A 20,244-nucleotide genomic window follows, 5' to 3' on the forward strand; every position below is an offset into this window, starting at 1 on the left:
AGCTGGGGTGCCCTAGGACTGGTACCTGGAACATTCCATCAGAGAAGCTGCGTGGTTATTTTTCGGACCCATGTAGAGCTTTGTTAGGGACAGTGTTGACCTGTCAGCCCTCTCAGTCTTATGTCCTCCTTTGTGGCCTTTCACCTTCTCCCTACTTGTCTTAAAAGACTTGCCTAGACCAGAATATGAAGAGCTGGATTGTGCCATTCTTCTGTGAAGGGATGGTGGAGGTTATATAAGCCCTCAGGGGTATGGGAACAAAGAAGTTCTAATGAGAAGCTAATTAGCAGTAGAAACAGTTTGTTTATTAGCATTTTGGAAAAGGTAAGGTTTATTTATACTTAGTGCCACCTTGCATTTGGACCGTATCTTAATGTTGGAATCACAATATGAGCTTTAAAAAAAAAGTGTTCTAATTTTTCTTGGTCTTCAGTTTTTTGGGCCTGTTGGGTTACATCAAACTAATAGGATTTTGTTTATTCGGCAAATGTTACTCCAGTAATGAGTAAGCCTAGCATTATATCCTTTTTCTTTCTTTTTTTTTTTCCTTTCCCTCCTTCCCTCCCCTCTCTCCTTTCTTCCTTCCTTCTTGTTTCAGGGGTGGGCTGGGGGAATCTTTGATATATTCTTTGATTTCAAAAAACAAGAATAGTAAATATGTATATTTTTTAGAATTTTGAGTTGTTAATTATATGTTACTTTAAAGCACCAATCTATCAAAATAGGCCTTGTGTGTGAGCAGACTGAGACGGTGAGTTTGATCCACAGATGGTGTAGAACGGGCCTTCGTTGGAAAGCTCCTTGAGTCACTGTTGTGGGAGGCATTCTGTTTGCAAAGATGAAGGTCTGGGTTTTATTTTTGAATCACGGAGCTGTTGATAAGGTGAGGAAAAGGGAGTTGTCCTCTCTTATTATTAGCTTAATTCTGCTGGTAGCCAGCCTCTTAGGGGTCGCAGTCAGAACAAATGGAAGCTCCAGAAATGCTAATAAAAATCAATATTTGCAAACAATACCAAGTTGTTAAAAGCCAGTAAATATCCCTAAGTTACTGGAACAGGATATAAATAAATTATTATTAAACTTGGTATTGTTAAATCATATGACTATGTGGGTAACTGTGAAAGAAACTATGCAGTAATAAAAGGGGGCAGTAATTTAGGTAGCGAATGCTGTTTTCTGTGGATAAGAAGTTGTAATCGTAATTTGATTTCATCAAAAGACACTCTTATTTTGAGGAAACTTGTTTGAAATGCAAACGAGATTTCTTTGCTTTTCATTATGATGTTATTGCTGCATAACAGGCTGCTTCTGTGTGCAGGAAGTGCGTGTGCAAGTCCAAAGGGAATTGAGGCCTGAATGGGCGGGTTACATCAATTAACAAATAGAAAGTTTCCAGAACATTTTGTTTTAAGCCAGGTGCGCGAGTTAGAGTTGCTTTTGGAGACTGGCATTTATGCTTTTGAGAATCAAACCTGACACTATTCTTGGCAGCTTGACTAAATCCATTTTAAAATAAGTACAAACTATCCTTGACTGGTTTTTCCCCCATTGTATTAACGACAGGCTTGTCTTTCTCCATTTGTGATACGCCTGCAGTCATCAGTTTTCTTGGAGGGGAGAAGGGAACAAAATATACAAGAGACTTCCAGTCTTTGAATGAATAGTTGTATTTCAGCTCACTTATTATTTATTAGTAAATTTCTGTGCTACTGTAATACAGTACTATATGCTGATCTTAACTCACATTCATCCAGAGTACAATAGAAACCTTAATTTTTAAGAAACCGATATTAGTAATTAAGATTCGTATGGGCTTAAAATAAGTTTTCTTAAATTGGTATGCAAAGAAATACAGTGCCCCGTCTTATGTTAATAGCTTCTTTATGTTCTCTTAAATTATTTTATATCTTTGTATGTATATATGTGTATCTGTCTGATGGCCTGCAATTAAAATATGTACAAATAGGAACGAGCATTTGGTCTCCAGGCCAGCCTTGTGCTGCTGTGAGGAGACCTGGGTTTGGTTTCCTGTTTCTGGCTCTGTAGCTAGAGTGTGGGTGCTCCAGAGACAAGCACTCTACTTTGAGAACAAGAGACCAAGTGTTATCTCTTCCACAGCAGTAACCCCTGTAGTTAATTGTGGGGAGGTGTGGATGTGCTCTGAAAGGAATCTTGCCTAGGACAGTTGAGTGGAAGCTGGCTGCGCACGACCTAGGGCATGATTGTGTGGGAGGTGAGGGACGTGGCAGGTGGAAGGTCAATTGCAAAGTGGGAAAAAATTAGGAAATCCTTATCACTTCTCTCGGAGAAGCAGGAAACGGAGATGGCCTTGGAAGGAGGAGGAGCTCATGAGCGTGTTTTATTAACAGTTAATGGAAGAAAATTAATGCTAATTTATTCTTCATGCACACCATTCAATTTGTTAGAAAAGTGAAAGAATAGTTTGAAGTTCTGTGGTCAGTTGATAGATTCCTGTGTTAGGGGCATAGAAATGAAACTCAACATTAAGCAGACAAATACCCAAGCCCACAGGCTACATAAATGCTGAATAAAACCAGCTCTACAATAGAACTCTGAAAAGCGTGGGGGTAAGAAGCCTAATGAATGATTGAATATGACCTTAGCAAAATCCCTGGAGTGTTGTTGGAAGATCATTCATTTCCAGCTTAGATGTCAAGATGGGCTCTAGTGACCAGAAAAAAAAGAGAGTTTGGGTCGGTGCTTACCGAGTTTTAAAAATCTCTACAACGCAGTCCATCAAAAGGGCTTTTTTTAACTGAATTTTGAGCTGTCACTGTAGTGTGGGCCAGGAAAGCCACATTAAAAAAATTGGGATAATTCCTTAGACATGAATATGTCAATATCTTGCTTTTTTCTGGAGTAGAACTTCAAAAATGGGGGTGTATAGGCTGGCAGAATGCACTTTTGTCATGCTGATACCATTGTAAGGAAGATTTAAAACCAAGAGATCAATTGTGCCTTAAAGTATTTGCAAATTACTTGCCTAGCTTATTAGAGGAAGATATAAAAGAACTAAATCTACATTTCTAAGTGGCCCATCCTGAAGAAATGATAAATCCTTCCACGTTATTCTTTAAAATATGTATTGTTATTCTGCATCAGGAAAAGATTAGTATTTTAGGGAGTGATCTTTATTGTGCATGCTATTCGGAAGCTTTTTAAGAAAAGCGAATCTAATGCATTTGTTTTCCCAAATACCTAAAAAGCTATACATGAACCAGCAATTAGAATATCCTGGATATTATCTGAGGAACTTGGAAAGAAATATTCAAGTACTTTGGTTGACTAGGTTGGCTATAAAGTGTATTTATCATTCTTCTTTAACGTACAGACAGAGCCATTTGTCATTAGCAGTAACTGTAGTGGAATAGAAAAGACATCGGATGATTCTGGTTCCCTGGCTATTGCCTTCCCTGCTGCCGTCCGTGCAGCTTCAGTCCAAAGAGCAGGGAATAGTCGAGAGGAAGAGGCAGAGCAGAGAAGAGAGTGGGTGGCTGCTGCTGGATCACATTTTCCTCTTAGCTCCTCCTCTAATATGAAATGTCTGTCCTTTGTTCCCATCTAATTTTAGTACATCCTGGTTAAAAAAACGCTGGGATGAAAAATGTTAGGATGATTTCCAACCATAGAACTTGTGGGGGGGGGAGGTGGGCAGGATAGGAAGGAAGAGAGGAAAGAGCAGTTTATATTCCCTATCCTTCTGCCTTTCTGCCACAGCATCTTGCCCGTACTCTGTTGGTTTTGGTTGTGAAATAAATGTAGAGGCACTGAAGCAGCATAATTAGGTTTTCCTTCCAGGTCCTCGACAAGAGGCCTAGTTGGACTCTGGGCAGGGAAAAGCATCCTGTGGTAGTCAGTAAAACACACCAGGCTGACTTAAGGAACTGTACGCAAGGTTTGGAAGAAAGGCCTGAAATTGTGAGTGAAAACTGTGTGTTGTGTTATTTATAAAAGCAGAACCTTTGATGGCCAGTTGTGTTTCAGTGTAACTGCATTTATGCTGCTATTTTGAATAAATATTTGTTGGTTTTTGAGAAGCAGTCATAAGTAAGCAAAGCATGTAAGTCTAAGCTGTTTATCTCCTCTGTAAACCCTCACAGGCCTAGAAGCAAACTCCTAATTCAGTGAAGAGAGCCAGTTGTGTCAAATAATTGATAATAGTTTGTTCAAGAGAAAGGACGGAATTCCATATGACTCTGTAGTTGGAAGTGCCAATTGTTTTGGTTATTATTTGATTAAAAAGTAATTAACTGGATTAAACTAAGAGGGGACTGCTGCATATTAGATTTCACTGTGAAATAAGCCTTTCTTTCCCAAAGGTTTGTTTGTTTAGTGAACTTAGGTTTCCTCTTGGAAACTCTGTATAATAAAGAGGTTGTATAGTCTGAAGTAGGAGAGATCATTTTGTTACTAAGTCCATTTGATAGATGAAATTTCAGATAATTTTGTGAACTTGAAATTTAGTTTATTTTGATGTATTTTGTAGTAAAAGGTAATTCATATTTAAAATTGTTCAGTAACGGAATAAATATCTAAGAGAAATGATTTTTTTTAAACACTAAGTTTTGGAAAAAACAAATGATTGGACCTAGGCAAGCCACATTCCTTTCTAGGCTTCAGTTTTTTTTTCTGTAAAACAAGGGCGTTCAGTAGGTGATATTTCAAGTTCCCTTCTACCTCTGAAGTTGATTCTGAGGCTTAAAGAAAGGCCTACAAAATAGGTTTCCATCATATATAAAAACCCCAAACCAAACCCATTGCCGTCAAGTAGATTCCGACTCGTAGCGACCTCATAGGACAGAGTAGAACTGCCCCGTAGGGTTTCCAAGGCTGTAAATCTTTATGGAAGCAGACTGCCACAACTTTCTCCCTTGGAGTAGCTGGTGGGTTCAAACCAGGGCTTCAAACCGGTTCTTCCCAGTTGAGTCACGGCTGAAGAAGTAAAACTGGAACAGACCTGAATTTTTAAAATTTGGGTGAACCAGAACAATAAACAGAATGGGAAAAATTATGGGTTGAAGGCCTGCTAGAAACCTAATCTCCCTCTTAAAACAAGGGCAGCACATGCGTTATGTAGCAACCAAATCTCTTACCCTCAGTCAGAAACAGCATGTCCCACTCAAAGATGGCAGCGGACTGTGCTGCTTTGAATGTATGTCACTCTCCACGGTCTGGCCAATAAGCCAGTCTCATACATCAGGCTCCTGTAAGGACTTGCCACGCCTTTTCTGAGTCTTTCATTCCAGGGCTCCTACTCGTAATTTTTCCCATTCTGGTTATTGTTCTGGACCACCCAAATTGTAAAAATTCAGATCTGTTCCAGTTTCACTTTGTCAGCCATTACTGAACTGGTTTGAAATGGTTCAAAGCCCTGGTTCAAACTGCAGACCTTCCGGTTAGCAGCTGAGTGCTTAACCACTGTGCCACCAGCGCTCCTTCCGTCATATATAAACCAGAACAAAACCCATTGCCATCAAGTCGATTCTGACTCATAGCGACCCTATAGGACAGCGTAGTACCGCCCCATAGGGTTTCCAACGAGTGTGGCTGGTGGATTCGAACTACCAACCTTTTTGGTTAGCAGCCGGGCTCTTAACCACTGTGCCACCAGGAGTCCTCCATTATATAGAGGGAGTTTAAATAGTCCATTTGCTAAATACCAGCTGTTAGGTAACTTTATGGTTCTTTTAAACCAAGGTATTCAATAATGTATATGAAAAAAAATATGTGTATAAAATAAAACATTTGAAGCAATCAGATGAGTATTTTTCATCTAAAATTTTTTTATACATGCATTCTTAAGCTTTAGATTTGAGTATTGATTGTTTCTGATACATATTTGATAATTCAGTTTGTAGTAATTTGATCATATAAAAAAAAAAAAAGCCCATTCCCATCAAGTCAGCTCCAACTCACGGTGACCCCATGTGTTTCAGAGTAGAACTGTACTCCGTGGGGTTTTCAATGGCTGTGATTGTTCAGAAGTAGATCGCAGGCTTTTCTTCAGACAGGGATGTTTTATCCAAGGAACTTAGAAATGTACGCCTAAATGTTTAGTTCACTTTTATTTTGTATATAGAAAGTTTGAGGTCAAGACTGGGCCTAAGCAAAATTGTTTAACGATCTGAAGGATCTCCCTGATTGGTTCTTCCCTGACCAAACACATACCAACTACGTACACAGATGGCTTAATTTACCACTCAGAGTCCCAGGGCTTTGAGACTTCTACCTTGTCATGCTATACAGATACCCAGGCTTGAGTACAGAACTTAGGTATTCCCTTCTGATGCCCTCTTACACCTCTCTAGGCTGCTGTTGACCTGTCCCTGTAACTGCTTCTCCCCACAGTGAAAATGAAGTATGTTAAAGGTGCTAGCAACATGCTAGCTAGTATAGTAAAAAAAAACAAAACCCAGTGTCATTGAGTTGATTTTGACTCATAGTGACCCTATAGGACAGAGTAGAACTGCCCCATAGAGTTTCCAAGGAGTGCCTGGCGGATTCGAACTGCTGACCCTTTGGTTAGCAGCCATAGCACTTAACTGCTATGCCACCAGGGTTTCCAGACCTCTTTAAGGCTGGTTTCCCTTCTCTGCGTTTCTGTGGGGCAGCTTGATCTAATGGAGAGAGAAGCAGTTGTGTAGACCATGCTTAATTTAAGGGCTGTGACTATTAAATGAAAAAATAAGTGTACAGCACCTAGGTGACTCCTAACACCTGCCAAGTGCACGTTTTCTTCCAGAATCCCTCTTCCATTGGTGCTCATGTGTGTAATTGTTCAGGGTTTTAACACTCAGTGCCAATGAGTTGATGAACTCAGTCCGAATACATGGTAAGGCATTTGTATTTTACTGACCTTACCAATTGCTGTCGAATCGACTCTGATTCATGGCAACCCCAAGAGTCAGAGTAGAACTGTGCTCCATAGGGTTTTCAATGGCTGATCTTTCGGAAGTAGATTGTCAGTCCTTCTTCCGAGGTGCCTCTGGGTGCACCGGAACTGCCATACTTTCGGAACACCATTTGTATTTTAGGAGTGATTAAGTGAGTGAATATGATAGGAGTGTTAGATAAGTAAGTGAGCGGGAAAATTCGGAACAGGTGCACCTTTCAGAACTTCTGAAACAGTCATAGTGAAGCTCCTCCCTTCCTAGTCTCTAGTCAGGGCTGGTGTTAGAACACCTTCTAATGTAGTTCACTGAGAAGTTCGGACCAGATGTCCTAATGCCAGATTTGCAGAAGATGTCCTTTATGGTGTATTTTAGCAGACTCTACGAATCCACTCAGGATTAGATCATTATCTGTCTAAGCAGAGGTAACACAGTAATGAATGTAAGTATGGTGGGGAAAATGTTCATGGGGATGCCTGTGAATTACGAACAAGTGGGCAAGGATATGGGGTGCCTTACTTCGCTTGGTCTGAATGCCAAGGCATTATTCCACATGCAGACCAGCAAGGAAATGAAGATGACCAGGCATCTGGAAGTTAGTAGCATGGACTTAATGAGAGGAGTTGGGTTAGGTTTGGGTCTCTGACTGACCCGTTAGGAAGCAGTGTGCTAAGATGTCACCATTACTTTCCACCTTGCATCATTAGATTTGATGTCTTTGAGGGCTGCGAATATTAAATGAGATTGTGTTTATTTTCTTTGCTGTAGGTTAACAGGGCCATTCACAGTGGCATTTTAGAGTTTGATGTTGAGTAATACTTTAGTTTATCTGATTCTACCTTAATTTATACTGGAACTGACAGTAGAGTATGCAAAGTAGAGTGAACCAGTTTATGCTAGACTAGCAAACTTTTGGCTTTCAGATTTGTTTATTTCTTTAACGTTTTTATTGGCGGTTAAGTGACTGTCTCAGTGCCTGGAGTACTTAATGTGACCAGAAACGCTGGCCAGCACAGTGGATTGCTGCTTTCTCTAGTCCTTTCCAGAGCTATAGTCCTTGAACCACTTTAAACAGGCTCTGCAGAGATGAAGTCAATAAGATATGATGTTCGTCTTTAGCACAGAGCATAATCAAAGGTTCATCACTTAAAATTAGGTGGTTTAACAGTAACCTGATTTTGATCAAGATTTTTTGGTTGGTTCCCTTGCGAAAGTTAAGAGGAGCTGTAAACTAGTGTTTAAAGTTGCTAGCCAACTTCTCATTCATATCAGCTTGTTTCTGTTTCAGGTACTGTTCAATTACAGCTGCAGGATATGCCCGGGCAAAATAGGCAGGCTTGCCCTTCTTATAAACCTAAAGGAGGAATGAGTACGAATGAAAACAAAAGATCTTTGCTTTTGGTTAATATCACAGACTGACAAACTGTGAGGAGAGTTAAGAAATTCACAGGCTAATATGTAGGGCAAATGTTCTTTGTATATACTCCCAGGGATGTGCTACCCTCTGGAACCAGAAACTAATTTTTTGTTGTTGTTGATGTTTTAAATCCAAAGGATTCAGTCTTTAGATTGGGCATTTAAACTTTGTGAACTCACAGACTGTATCAAGTTTCACAGTGTTCTTTCTACCTAATGAAAATGAAATGCATTTTCATTTTTAGGGGACTAGGCAGAATAATTGTGCTCATGAGGGACCTTTAGTAGATCAAGAGGCAGTTGTTCAGAGAGAACAAGGGGATACAGAGTGATTTAAAGTCAGGAAAGGTGTACGTCAGGGTTGTATCCTTTCACCATACCTATCAATCTGTATGCTGAGCAAATAATCCAAGAAGCTGGACTATATGAAGAAGAACGGGGCATCAAGATTGGTGGAAGACTCATTAACAACCTGTTATGCAGATGACACAACCTTGCTTGCTGAAAGTGATGAGGACTTGAAGCACTTACTGATGAAGGTCAAAGACCACAGCCTTCAGTAGGGATTGCACCTCAACATAAAGAAAACAAAAATCCTCACAACTGGACCAATGAGCAACATCGTGATAAACAGAGCAAAGATTGAAGTTGTCAAAGATTTCATTTTACTTGGATCTAAAATCAACAGCTATGGAAGCAGCAGTCAAGAAATCAAACGACACATTGCATTGGGCAAATCCACTGCAAAGGACCTCTTTCAAGTATCGAAAAGCAAAGATGTCACCTTGAAGACTAAGGTGCACCTGATCCAAGCCATGTTATTTTCAGTCGCATCATATTCGTGTGAAAGCTGGACATTGAATAAGGAAGGCCAAAGAAGAATTGATGCCTTTGAATTGTGGTGTTGATGAAGAATATTGAATATACAGTGGACTGCCAAAAGAACAAAGACATCTGTCTTGGAAGAAGTACAACCAGAATGTTCCTTAGAAGCAAGGATGAGGAGACTGCATGTTACATACTTTGGACATGTTGTCAGGAGGGATCAGTCCCTGGAGAAAGGATATCATGCTTGGCAAAGTACAGCATCAGCAGAAAAGAGGAAGACCCTCAATGAGGTGAATTGACACAGTGGCTGCAACAGTGAGCTGAAGCTTAACAATGATTGTGAGGATGGCGCAGGGCCGGGCAGTGTTTTGTTTGTTGTGCATAGGGTCGCTATGAGTCGGAACCGACTCGAGGGTATCTAAGAACAGCAGGCAGAATAGCAGTAGCTGTGAGCATATCACTAGGAATGAATTAAAAATAGATTTTTCTTGAGGCAGTGATGTAAATGGCAGATAGTTGACAGAGGAGAAAAACTAAGTTAAATTTTAAGCTTGTGTCTCAAACACTAAATTTGAATTTCACTGAAGAATATTGAAGAAAAACATCGGAATGGTATGTAGAAACCTTTATCCTTAGAGTTTTTATTTGAAGATGATAATTAACAAACGTGTGGCCTAGATGTGCAGTTAAACTATTTCTTGGATGGAATTCATTGTGGAGCAATGTGAAAATACTGTAGTTTGTTTTTAGCAACGCTCTTGGTGGAGTAACTCAGGCAAACTAGGTGACAGGTGACTGACCCTGTGAGAGTGACACTAATTAGGGTCTGCTTCACCTGAGAGCTTAAGTAGTTAAAGGAAAGGCCAAAATTTAATTATGCTTTTAGTCTTAGTAGGATAATGATACAGGTTTCGTAAGTAACACATATGCCAGTAATGTTGACTGTAGATTGTGAAGAGCCTTCATTAATTTTATTTATATATTTTTTGCTTTTTATCATGTATAGACTTCGATATCTGTTTTCTCATGCTTGTTTTTTTTCTTGCAGCACATAGCACCACTAGCTACTGTTATCTTTGCAGAATAATCAGGTACTGTCGAGTGGAGATTTTAACTGTTGCTCTGTTCCTTTTAGCTTGCTTTGCCCAGAGTGCTCCCAGCCAGTGAGCTGCAAGCGTGACATTTGTTGTGTTTTCAGCACCTGCCAACTTGGAAACCAGGGTTTGTGCTCAGGACTTAGGCTTACAACCCACACTTTGTGGTGCACAATGCCGTCCCAGCTGGCGTGCTTTCGTACCTCAATGGTGCTAGACGTTCAGCTACAAAGCTGTGCGGATTCACATGCACTGATTTCAATAGTCAGTCCCCTTCAAGCTGCTTTTCAACTCTGATTTCCTATCAAAGGAGTTAGATTGGTATCATTAAATTCACTGCTGTGAATTTTTTTTCAATGAAAATAAATTTGTTATATTTAATGTTTTTGTCTTTAAGAACTAAAAAAGCACCTCTTAAAAAGGGAGTGTGTATGTGTGCGTATGTATATGTATATAGGTATAACTATGATTCCAGCCAGAGCTATAACTCATTGTCGTCACTGGAAAGATTTCAGACCACAAGATGAACTGAAAGGAAGGAACAGAAGAGTTAGCGTGTCATAACATGCTTGTGTAGGTAGGACTGTTAGTTGCAGCTGGACCATAGCTGTGGGAAAAATTATCGAACTTTTTTTCTGAATGAGACCACGTAAGAGAATTACCCCTATGATAGGTTCAGATTTTTAGCTTCTGTCTGTAACAAAAACTTCCCATGCTTTCCAAAGATGTATGTTTTACTAAATTGTTTTCAGTGGCTAATTTCTTTAAGAATACTTCAGGTGGATTTGGTGATGTCTCTCTTCCCACAATTCATTATAAGCAGTTTTTAAAAGGTTCTGCTCTTAAAAAAAGATCTTTTCACATGTAGAAAGGACAGTGTGAAATGTGAATGACTGGCTTTTAATACAGCAGTCGTGACAAAGAGGCAGTGGCTTCTGGAAGCTGAATAAAGGGGTTAATACACTGCGTCTGCATAGCGCCCTCGAGTCCAGTGTATGACGGGTTTGGTGTTTATTTAGCTCACTTTGTCAGTCTAAGAAGAATCAGATGTTATACTCTCTTAAATCAGTTTATACCTTTTCAGTGGTGAGCTCTTTTTACAACCATAGGTGCAGATAGATTTGCTGGGAAAAAAGTGAACAGCGTTTACAGTACTTGCTCAGACTTCAAAGCTTAGCTTTTTGTTGTTTGAATATCACATTTATCTGGCTCTAAAGACACAAAAATAAAACACCCACCAACTTCCTTAGTGTCTATCAGAACCCAACCTTTACCCTCCTCTGCACAAAGGCACTTAGATGAACACTTTTATTAGCTTGTTGATACAAGTTATAGTTGGTTACACCCTTTCTTAATAAAAGACACCCTTATTGTCTCTTGTTGCTTAAGAGCTTTAAACCTGGAATAGCCGGGAAGCTTTCTAGTATAGAAATAGACTCCGTTTAAACCTCCTAGGCCGTTCTGAGTGGATGTATGATGCATACCATACACAAGAGCATTCCTCCGCTTGGGAGTCCTGCTTTAGGGGAGCCAGGGGCGCCAGGGCTGCTGTGGTTTAGCCCCGGGTTTGGAGTAGGCACTGTGGTAATGCTAACATTCTGTATTTCCCAGGGTGTTCCATGGCGTCATCAGATCGGTGTTGGTAGATGATAATGGAAAAGTTCGAAGTGATTACTTTTGTATTATTTATGGGTGTCTTCCTAAACTGGCCTGTGAACTTGTGTTTAGGTGTCTGGTTGTGCTCAAAATCTGGTTCTGATTTCACTTTGACTGTTGAGGATTGGACAAGGTAGACAGCTCAGTCCCCCAACTGCAGTTCACATTGTTTCAAATCCAGAGTTCAACTGAGTTTCTGTCTTCGGAATTGAGCAAAACCCTAATACACAACCAACGTTGAGGGTAGAAATAGAGCTCTAAGCAGTGGGGGTGTTTTCTAACATAATCGCTATAGGACTTACTACATAAGGTGGGAGGAGCCCGACCGTGGACGGAAGGTTCTGTGCTTTAACGTACATTTGCTTACCCTTTGGAGATCCAAATTTAGAAAATGAGAAACGCTACTCATTGGTTAGTAGCACTGTCCCTGAAGCAGGTCTTTTAGTTCTGTACACTCTCAAGAAAGGCTCAGAACCAGAAAAACAGGCTGCTTTAGGTTGGAAAGGAGGTATTAGCAGCCAAGGAGCTGACCATAACCACAAACCCTTGGAATTTTGTGAGACGAAAATCAACCTGAAAGCAACAAGAATAATGGCTGCAGTAATTGTTTCCAGGACTGAGACCCCTGCATTTTGTTTTTTTAAGTTGACCTGATGAGCTAGTGGTTGCAGGAATAAACTGAATGTTTGCCAGCAGGAGTCACTCTAGGCCTCCTAATAAAAAGTTAGTCACTTCAGCTCCATCCTTAAAGCTCTCAAAGGCTAAGGTGATTCTGTGATAAGGAAACATTAGGGAAACCTGGATGCTTTTCACTGAACATAGCTGCTTTCTCATGTTATCCCTCGTGCCTTCCTTTGTTAAACCTGGGAAGACTTGGTTCTTGATCCTTTCAAAATTGGCCTGGATATATATATATCTATCTATATCTATAAATTTTGTTTTTTTTCTTTAAGCAAAGAAATGTATCTGGGTTAGGAGAGCAGTATCTAAGAACTTTGTCTCTTAGCTCATTTTGGCTTTCTTAGGATGACTTGATCACACCATCATCATCTGCTTGAAATGAATAGATGCACAACTTTCCCGGTTGTCCACTCTGGTCTCAAGGCAGAAGTCACTGGAGTGAGCTGGAGTGAGTGTGAAAGGAGATGTTAGTGCCTGCTTTTCTGAAAAGAATGGGTCCAGTGTAGTGACAAACTGAAATATTTCAGCAATAGCCATGAAATATAATAGTTTCCCAAGTACACACAAGCTCAAGAAGTTAATTGTTCACTTATGTTTGATACTGGGATTGAAGCATTGGATTAAAACCAATTAAATGTTCCTAGAAGCAACAGAAAAACTTTCCTGATTTATGAATAGAACCATTCAAATGGTGCAGACACAATCCATGTGAAGTAATGAGGTGTTTTGTTTTTTTGGCAAAGGAGAACACAAAACAGGCCTGGGGAGTTCTTTTTAAACCTTCTCTTGAAACATGTCTTTTTGGATACGAGGTCAGTAGAATAACATACACCATAGGCAGGAGTAGTGGGAAATCTAGGGCTTCACTTCACAAGAAAAACGGTCCCCCTCCCCCAGGTGAGCAGCACAATGGAAATACTCCGCTTATTCTACCAGGGTTACATTCCTGAACTTAAGTCAACATCCTAAGTTACAGAGCTAAACATGCTCTGCCTCTGCTTAGCAACCACAGAGCCTTCCTTCCCCAGTTGCATGTATTTTGGATGCGGCTTCTGCAGTACACATTCTTTTATTGCGATCAGCGCCCCAGGTTAGGAAACGAGCGCTTTATTTTCCCAGAGTGTGGCAACACTTTCCGCCCCTTTCCCCTGCCGCCCTGCACGCCATCGAAAACGGTCGTTTCTTGAAAACCTCAGAACTCTGCAACCCGGAAGCTGGGCGTCGGAAGCCCACGCGGCCCCGGGGTTTCGCCCGGCCCGTGCGGGGGGCGAGAGAGCAGCCCGCGGGCCCCCGGCTGCAGTGGGGCCACTTCCCGCGGCCCGGCCCGCAGGCCGCCCTCCAGCCCCGCCGGTGGCGCGCGGCGCCCCCACTCCCCGCCCACCGCGGCGGCGCGCACAGCACCCGCCCGCCAGCCGCGCTCCTCACGCCGCCGGCCCGACGCCCGCAGCGCCCGACCAGCCACACGCAGCCGCGCTCGGCGGCCGGGTGGCGGTGGCGGCGGCGGCGGGCGGGCACGGGCGGCCTTCCCGGCCGGCGAGAGGGACGAGTTGCAAACAGTTCAGGAAGTGACAAGTCGATTTCCTCCTCCCCGGGCGCCGCTCGGTACAAAGCGCTCGGCGCCGGCCAGAGAGCGTGCGCGCGGTGGCCGCGGCGGGCAGCCGGACGACCTGGCGAGCGACAGCGCGGGCCCGGCGCTCAGGACCCACAGTAAGCGACCCGCGGGCCGGGGAACGGGTCCTCGCCGAGCGCGCCGCGAGCAGCCGGGCCGCCGGCGCAGGGAGCGGGCTTGCGCACGTTGCGCTCGCCTTTTCGTGTCGGTGGCTTCCTTTTTCCGCCGTGTTTCGCACTGGGTCGGCTGGTCTCTCGGGGTGCCGGGTCTTTCGACCCCGGTGCAGGCGTGAGACTTGTCAGAGCGCAACCGGGGAACGCGAGCCAGCCCGGCCGCAGCGGAGGAGTCTGCGCTTGCCGAGCAGCCGGGCGCGGGGACGGCTACGCGGGGTGTCCCCTGCTCCGCGTCTCAACTTGAGCCGCGTCCCAACGCCAAGCCCCGGGAGCGGGCTGCGCTGCTCTCCCCGAAGTTCCCGCATCCTTGGGAGACAACTCTTTTGTTCGCGGAAGTTTTCGTGCGCCATCCCCGGGATGCGGGCGCGCGGCGGGGCCCGCGGCTGTTGGCCGGGCCGGGGCGGTCACGTTGCGGGTGGGGGCCGTATTCTTTGCAGGGCGGGGGTGCCGGCGGCCGGGGCTTGTGGAGTGGGGGCGCCCGCGCCGGCGTAGGTTTTGCACATGGCGAGAAGGGCCGTCCAGCACAGCACACCGGCCGAGTCACATTTCTGCCAGCCCTTGATTTGCAAGCCCTTGCAGCCGGGTTCTAGGCCCGGGGTTTCTCTCGGGTGGGGTGGGGGCCAAGGAGGCGAGGACTCCGAGACCGGGCAGGGCTTTCGGTTTTCGTTGCCCCAAGTGTTTGCTCGGGCACCCCCAGCACCCCACCCCCGCCCGCGCACTTGGGGAACAATGCTCGGGGCGCCGGACAGGGCAGCGGAGCAGCGGCGGGTCGGGCGGGCCACCTTGCTACAGTTCTCGCCTCCAGATGCCCCCCGAAGTCGTGCTCCCTTCGTCTGACCGCCAGGATTCATTAACACGTACTGCACTTAGTCCGATGGTGAACAAAGAACAGCTCTCCGCAGCGTTTGATGAATGGGATTCTGCCTCCTATAGGCCACACTGCGAGTGTTCCATACGTTAGAGTCTCCGGACTCGGTGTTGGGGAGGTGGCCCCCGAGGTGGGCTGCGTTCCGGCCCGGGGCCCAGGACAGGCGTTTGTGCTGCCGCCGCCGCCGCCGCCGCCGCACTTGCCTTGCAGAGTGAGTGCAGATGGAACCAGGCTGCCGGTTGTTCAACAGGAACAAATGTTTGTGAAATTGTTGGATGCTGGAGAAAGGGGCTGTTTCCTCTTGACTGCCACAGGAATAGGAATGCATCGTTTATTGGCCTTGGAAGGCAGGCGAGCGTCTTGTGCTGCTTACAACGTATTAGCAGGCTTCCAAATGACATGCTAGCGTTTGTGTTCCCAGCAGTTCCCAATCGTTGGAACGGGACACCTCCTTGCTCCAGATTCTGGACTCTGGGTTGGAAGATGCCAACTAGTTTGAGGACCTGGGGACTGGATGGAGTCAGCAGACCCGGTGAAACCCACTGTTCCTGATTTGGCCAGGTTTTGGTTTCATTTTAATTTATCCACTTAACAGTAACTTGTCTTAGTTACAGCTTTGATACTGAATTGCAGGTCTGCAGGGTTTTTTCCTCCTTTGCTGTGGACAACTGGATAAACAGAAAACAGCTACTTACTCCAGCTGAGGGGACTTTTTTAGTGGAGAGGGTTTGGGTCTTAAGTTCTGGTCTCTGCAGCCCCGCGTCCGTCCCCCCCCCCCCCGCCCCCGGCAGACCTGGGCATGTTCTGATCCAGCTCCCAGGGTACTGTTCCAGGCTAGGAAAGGAGGGAGAGGCTGGGGGAAGGCTGTCCTTTTTGCCCAGATGCCATCCTGCTCTTTGTCACCGTGCCCCTCCACGACAAGGTAATTTTAAGACCAGCTCAAATGGTCCTTTGCCCAAGGACCCCCACCCCCACCCCCCAGAAGGTGACCTTGGTGTGCAGTCATCTTAGCATCAAAGACAAGCTTTGCCTAAAAGTGAGTGTCCTCACTGCTGTGAAGTGGACGTGGAGCCACCCCCCCGCCCATCAGGACAGAGTCGAGCATTCTGCTGCTTCGATTAACAATGTTCGTCAGTTTCTCTCTGCTCTTTTCACTGTAGGGGACACTGCACACAGTAGCAGCTTAGAAGTTCGTAAAGCTCTTTCGGAAGAGCTTTAAGATAACTTACGGTCATCATGGTGGGTTACACGGAATGGTCATTTAACAGGAAGCCAGGGTGTTATTTCCGGCGCCCTTTCTCTGCACATCTGGTAATCTTTCTTCGCCTCTCCTGTTGATTGCTTCACAGTTCCCTGCCCCCCATTGCAGTAGAAGCCCAGTGGGCTGGGTGTCCTTTGAGTGGGTCCGGCCAGCAGGCGCCTGACTGATAATAGATGCTCAGGAGAGGCCAGCTGCCTCTCCTGGCCTTGGGGAGGCTGGGGAGGAGGGAGCCTTAATGAAAAGCTGGGAGCCCGCAGCAGAGGACGCTGCAGAGCAAAGTGGAGTGTCTTTTTGGAGCTCCTTAAGAAAGCACACCCTTCTCACCCACTGCTTTATGCTGGGGCAGGGGAGAAAGCAGCAGGCCCCCCTCTCAGATGGTTCCGTTGAGATTCTTGCTGGGCAGTGGGGCTTTCTGGAGATAGACTGCACACTGAACTTTCTGTTCTCACCTTTGTGGGAGGAGGAGACTGAAATAAGCAAACCCTCTGGTCAGCACAGCCCCCATGACTGCCACCATTTAGCATGCCACTGGTGTACAATGAAACCTGCAGGCATAGTTTGTTATGTAATATGCTGATAATACAAGTTTCAGTTTTAGATGGAAACCAGGTGTGGGGGGGGGGGCTCGCTTTAATTGATCCAGGAAAGAGGAGACGGTAATAGATGAACTGGCCCTGGCAAACGCCAAAGGTGATAGGATTATTATGATTATTTTTTGACTTGAGCAGAGAATCCCAAACTTGGGGCTTTTTTGAGGTTTCTGCCTTTTGGCTGCACGCTTTGCTGCAGCTGTCCTTTTTGTCAGGCTCTTCTTCTCTTGAAAGAGGCCACTTTGTGGCCAACACGAAGCACATGGCCGGGTCTGGCTGGGCTCAGCGCAGCGCAGTGCTGCCGGGCTCCCCTCGCCTCATCCCTTGTCCAGCTGTGGCCCTGTCCTCCCCGCTCCAGAAGGGCCTGGCCGGGGACTGGGGTGCTGCCAGGCACGTTGACTGGCCTCACTCCATTCTGAAACGTCCGATCATCTAGGGAGAGTCGCTATGTCAACTTGCCCAATGACTGCCCTTTCCAAAGCCACGGACGTGTCTTCTCTGATTAATTCCTGTTTGTTTCCTGCCTGACTTGATGAGGTTCTTTCCACAGGGCTGAGTCACCTTTATTAGGGCCCGAGGCTGGGATGGCACTGTAATAGCTGAGCCCCTTAACAACAGTCTCACTGCATGCGGGGATGTGAACTTTTGGAAACAAACCCAGAGGCTTAGATATGCTGATGGGCCCAGAGACTGCCTTAGAGATTTTTTGTTTTAGCGCAGTTTGCATTAACATGATGAATGGTCACCCCACTGAAAAGTCAGTATTCAAAAGCAATTTACCATTGCCTAGGGTTCTTCTTAGGGTGAAGTCATTTTCTTTCCCGAACAACTTTGTTGTAAGGTAACTTCTTTGATGATTAATCCAGACCTTCTGTGCACGCAGTTTTGGGTCAAGGTTTGGGCTGTGTAAATTGTGGGCTGTGGTTTTAGTGGTGCCATGGGCCTGTCTTAACCTTCCCGAGCTCGGGTCACAGGGAGCCCTGATGAGCATATAGAAAGTTCTCTGGGCTCCTGAGCAACAGAGGCGGTACCATGCCGGTTAGGACTGAGGAAATCTTCCAGAGGAAACTTGGCTTCAGGACATCTTGGAGCGCTGGGGGAAGCTGGAGCCGAGGACAAGATTTTTTTTTTTTCTCCTAGCAGCGACTGGAGATACTTGAGCTTTTCAGAAAAACAGAGAGGTCCTTGCTGCAGCCTGCCTTTTTTGTTAAATGTGGGTTGATTGAGAGGGGAAATGCTGATGGGTGGGTCTGAAAGCAGCCCAAGGAACCTGAGAAAATAAAAACACAGTTGAAGGACTCTGGAAGATTTTTGCATTTCAAAGGGTCTACCTTGTAGAATTTCACATCACGTCAGGGGTTGAGGAGAAGCGTGACAGGCACCCCGGCTGGGCTTGGCTGGGCTGCCTGAGCGGTTCTCCCCTCTCCTGCTGTGGGGGCTGCACAGGAAGCCGTACTTTGCATAGGGCAGGGAGTGGGGCAGACCAGGCAAGACCATCCACAGGCTGCAGGCACGGAGAGGAGGCCAGTTGCTGGATGGAGGGCAGTTTCCACGGAGCCGCTCTCTGGAGGGTGAAAGGAAATCGGGGTGGTGAACAGCCCACGTGACCCCACAAGGCAGTGGCAAGCCACCTCCTGACTTCTCCGCTCTTTGCCCTCTCGTGTGAAACAAAGGACAAGTTCTCCCCCTCTACTGGTGGAACGTGGCTCCCGAGTCCCCAGGATTCTGTGCCGTGAAAAGCTGGATGCAGCATGGGTTCAGCCGAAATGGGTGCAGAGTGTTCAGGCCGCCTTTGCCTGGCTGCTCCTTAAGAATAATATCGGCGCCCCCAGGTTGTTGCAGGTTAGCCCGCAGGTTGTTGCAGGCTAGCCCTGTGCCAGAGGCTTTGCATATACTTTTTGATTCTCAAAGCAATCTGGCAGTTTCAGCGGGGGAAACTGAGGCCCAGAGAGGTGAAATCACTGGCCCCAGACTGCACAGCTGGAAGGCAGAGCAGCCAGCATCTCTCTCTGCTTCAGAGCCTGCTGGCTTTGCCCACCGCGTGCTGGATGTGCGGTTAAGATAGAGGCGCTGCTTTCTGTTTTATTTCAAAGGGTAAATTTTGTTTAGTCTTGTTAACACCACAAGGAACTTAGAAACTTTAACTGCCTCTTTCCCTGCCCCTCCCTTTCCTATGGCTTTTTTTTTTTTTTAAGTGTACTAGGATTCTGTATCTACTGGAGGGCCAAAGGCAGTGCCTCATTTGAGAAGACGGAAGTGTTTTGCTTCATCCTTACAAAAGACAGATTCACAAGAAAATATAATTATTCCTGGTGACCTTCTGGGGGAAGCAGGAAAGAAATCTGGCAGCCCACTAGAAGCATCACCATGGATTCCAATCCCATTTTCCATTCAAAGAGATTTTTAAAAAGGGTTTCCAGCATTTTTTTTTTTTTTTGCATTTGTAATTCAGATGTCTGAAAGCAAATGATTTTGTGATGCTTGCCACCCCAAGTTTGTACAATCTCATGTTTTGTTTACATGTCTAAAGTAATCACATAACTAAGCACAGTTGAATATCTTCTGGCGGGTGGGGGTTGGGGATGCCCCAGCCGGGCTGTGCAGAAACCCTGCCTTCTGTGCTCAGACACATGGCCCTTTGCCGCTTGGTCCTGGGGCGTGTGTGTGTGTGTGTGTGTGTGTGTGTGTGTGTGTGTGTGTATTGGGGGCAGGGGAATGCCCAAGTCCAGCAAGGCTGACCTGGCTGCCTCTGCTCTCCCTTCTGCCTGCAAAGCGTTTGTGAGAGAAGGTTGGAGCCTCTGTGGGCTGTGTTTCTAGAAGCTAGAATCTGGAGTAGTGGCTCTCAACCTCAGCTGCATATTAGACTCACCTGGGGAGGCATAACTGGTCCCCAGTGCCCATGCTCAGCCTGCATGCTAGACCAGTTACATCAGCATCTCAGGAAGATGGAGGAGGACCCAAGCACTGGTGTTTTTAAAGCTTTAAAGTTGGCTCTGGTTTGCATCCCAAGCTGAGGCACGAGAGCTAGAATAGACCCCCCTTGCCTTGATAGCGGAGATTAGGGCCTTCCTGTTAGGAGTGGAACAAACCTTCTAGAACTTTCAGCTCTGCTATGTCTTGGTTAAGGAGGATCTGAAAGGTACCCATCACTGGGTGA

The 20,244-nt window shown here is 45.5% G+C and overlaps 1 protein-coding gene across 5 annotated transcripts in view; it reads left to right on the forward strand.

Annotated features, from left to right (window-relative positions):
- Window positions 1–20,244, forward strand: part of EEF1AKMT2 (EEF1A lysine methyltransferase 2) — an 80,722-nt gene that overhangs the window by 29,897 nt on the left and 30,581 nt on the right. The gene's annotated exons all lie outside the window — the stretch shown is intronic.

The sequence above is a fragment of the Loxodonta africana genome, chromosome 16 (assembly GCF_030014295.1).
Source record: "Loxodonta africana isolate mLoxAfr1 chromosome 16, mLoxAfr1.hap2, whole genome shotgun sequence".
NCBI classification, from domain to species: Eukaryota; Metazoa; Chordata; class Mammalia; order Proboscidea; family Elephantidae; genus Loxodonta; species Loxodonta africana.